Source organism: Wasmannia auropunctata, unplaced genomic scaffold (assembly GCF_000956235.1).
Source record: "Wasmannia auropunctata unplaced genomic scaffold, wasmannia.A_1.0 LD336106.1, whole genome shotgun sequence".
Classification (NCBI taxonomy): Eukaryota; Metazoa; Arthropoda; class Insecta; order Hymenoptera; family Formicidae; genus Wasmannia; species Wasmannia auropunctata.
In genome coordinates this window covers 487,993-491,093 of record NW_012026784.1, presented here as the reverse complement: position 1 = coordinate 491,093, position 3,101 = coordinate 487,993, and the positions used below count along the sequence as shown (strand labels likewise).

Genomic DNA, 3,101 nt, shown 5'->3' with positions numbered 1-3,101 from the left:
GAGATCAGTATTTAAAGTATAAAAAGAGATAGTACTTAGGTTTAATTTAAAAAAATAAGAGGTGATACCACTTAGGTTTAATTGTTTAATTTGTACAAAGTGTTTTTTGTTAAAAAAAGGAGGACATACGTATCAAATTTTGTTCGAGGAGCGCGCTATTTTGTATCACTTAAGAAACAAATATTTAAAATACAAAAAGGGATAGTAATTAGGTTTTTCTTAACAAATAAGGGACCACTTAGGTTTCATTGTTTAATTTTGTACAACTGTTTTTTGTTCACAAAAGGAGATTATACATATTAAATTTTGTTCGAGGAGCACGCTAACACTTGACACCCTTTTTTACTTTTTTTTTAAAAGTCAGTTTTGGAACGTCTAATAAATACGAGTATCTAATGAATTTGAACTTGTTACAGGAGCACATCCAAAGAAGCGGCCACGAAATCGTCGGATAGCCCAAGAAAAAAAAAGTTACGCATGAAGATAGTAAAATTGAAGGCGCAAAATAAAACCCTCCGAGAAACAATCCGGCGACTTTGTTTGAGGGAAAAGAAGTAAAAAAATACAAGACAAAGAAGAAGTCGATGAACGAGAAACGTTGAAGAAATTACGCCGTAAGCTACTACCAGGTAGTTTTAATAAAATATTAATGGCACAAATTGATGCACAAAGTAAAAGCAAACGTGGCAGAAGATACGATCCTGAATTTAAAAAATTTGCTTTATCCATATATTTTTTAAGTTCAAGAAATTATAAAGAACTGAAGAAAACAATTGCATTGCCTTCAGTACGTTCTCTATTTATAATAATTATTTATAGAAACATGGAAAATCATGCCAGGTATAAATGATAAAATCTTTTAAACACTTAAAGTGAAATTAAATACATTACCATTAATAGAGCGTCATTGCATAATATGCGCAGATGAAATGAACTTAAAGAGTCATTTATTTTATAATTTATCGCGGGATGAGATAATTGGTTTTGAAGATTTTGGAAATAGAAAAACACCCATATCCGCAAAAAGTACTTTAGTTATAATGGCACGTAGAATTGCAGGAGACTGGAAAATATATATGCCCGTTTGCTATTGTTTTATAGAAACTGTATGTCCTACAACATTTTTAAAAGAACTTATTTTCGATACAATAATCAAATTAAAAAATAATGGTCTTTTGTGCATGCGTTTAGTTCTGATATGGGTTCTAATTTTATTCAATTGTCCCATATGTTAGATATTTCGATGGATAATACAAGTTTTGTGGTTGATGAAGAAAGCATTGTTTACATGTTTGACACTCCTTCATTAAAAGCAACGCGAAACAATTTGTTAAAGCACAATTTTCAAATAGATTAGCAATAAAATAGCTTCGTGGGCTTATATTGTAGAATTTTATAAAAAAGACAGCAAATAGTGGATAAAAACAGCTCCTAAATTAACACAATTTTACATTGACCCGAGTAACTTTGCAAGGATGAAAGTGAAATATGCTGCACAAATATTTAGTAATCGTGTAGCTGCAGGCATGTGCACGCAGATGTCTTCTGGTAGTCTTCCAACTGAAGCAGTTGGAATTATAGACTTGATTGATCAATTTGACAAGTTATTTGATATATTAAATTCATTTAATCTAAATAACCCTAAAGAATATGGAAAAGTTTTTATTGGAAATAACAAACAAATGCAATTTTTAGAACAAATGTTCAATTTTATACAATGTATTAAGGTAATTAAGAATGATGATAAATGTAAATATGTAAAAGTAAAATGCTTTGATTGCTGGTAGATCACAATTAAGAGTACAATTCAATTTTGGAATACTTTAATAAATAACTATAATTTTCCATATCTTCGAATACGCTGAATCAAGATTGTATTGAAAATTTTTGCTTTATTCGGCAACAAGACAGTTATTGCCTTAATCCGACACCTATTCAGTTCAAACGTGTTTTTAAAAAATTATTCAGTATTAAATTGTTAAAACATTCAGATATGTAAAATTGTGCAAATGATAACGATAATTTTTTAAATATTATTGAAACATCAAATACTGAATAGACCACAGTTTCAGAATTTACTCCATCGCATAACATTTTAAATATTCCTGTACATGATAATTACTCAACGGATCTGCCAGAGGAAAATGCATTTAAATTTGTTTGAGGGTTTTTAATTTAAAAATGTAGAGCAATACATCCATTTAATGTGCGTAAAAATTTTGTAAATGAAAATAAGGCTGTCTCAGATGATACAACTCTATATTGCTTCTTTCGTGCTTATGAAAACAAAAACGGAAATTTATTTAATAAATTGAATATACCAACTAATGATTTTTATTATTATATTCAGAAGTTAGAAGAAATATTTATCAAAAATTTTGAAATTATTTTGAAAAAAATATCGGTAATTATATCTTCGAGTTAGCACAAAATATACCTTTTGAAATGCCATGTCCAGATTTCCCTAAAGTTTTCTTGATAAAATTATTTCTCCGCATTTATTATACATTATCGCAACGTAATAAGTCGTGTAAAAGAAATACCCGAAAAAATAGGAAACTTTTAAACATTTTACATTTATAATTTTTAGTAATATTCAATTTTTCGTTTCTGCATAGCGTTGTTTTCATAATGTATTATATAAATGTTATTCATGATTTATGAGCTTATTATTATAATTTATGAGCTAATTATAATTGTTTCATTGCTCTTTTACAATTTTCATTGGCTTTCTCCTTCTTTGGTTCATATCGAGGTGGATCAAGTAGCTGAAATATGATTTAGAGAAAGAGTTGGACAATGAAATAATTTTCATACAGTGAACTGTTATATATATTCAAGATTCAACATTTTTTCTTAATTCAAATCTTGCATGTTTGCACTTTTTTTGTTTCAAAGTGCATTATCTAATTACATATATTGTAATACTTTCTTGTATTATAAAATAATCTATTTCTTTGATTGCGTGTGCTTATTTATATTATGCATTATTTATTGATCATGTGTAATAATATGTTATTACATATATATATATTGTGACGCTGCAGTCCGCTGCGGCGAGGCAGCGTCCCGCCGCCGTCACAGGGCGCGGGTTCGCGCCC

The 3,101-nt window shown here is 28.9% G+C and overlaps 1 pseudogene; it reads right to left on the bottom strand.

Moving 5' to 3' along the window:
* Positions 1 to 3,101, bottom strand: part of LOC105456497 — a 13,324-nt pseudogene that overhangs the window by 9,203 nt on the left and 1,020 nt on the right.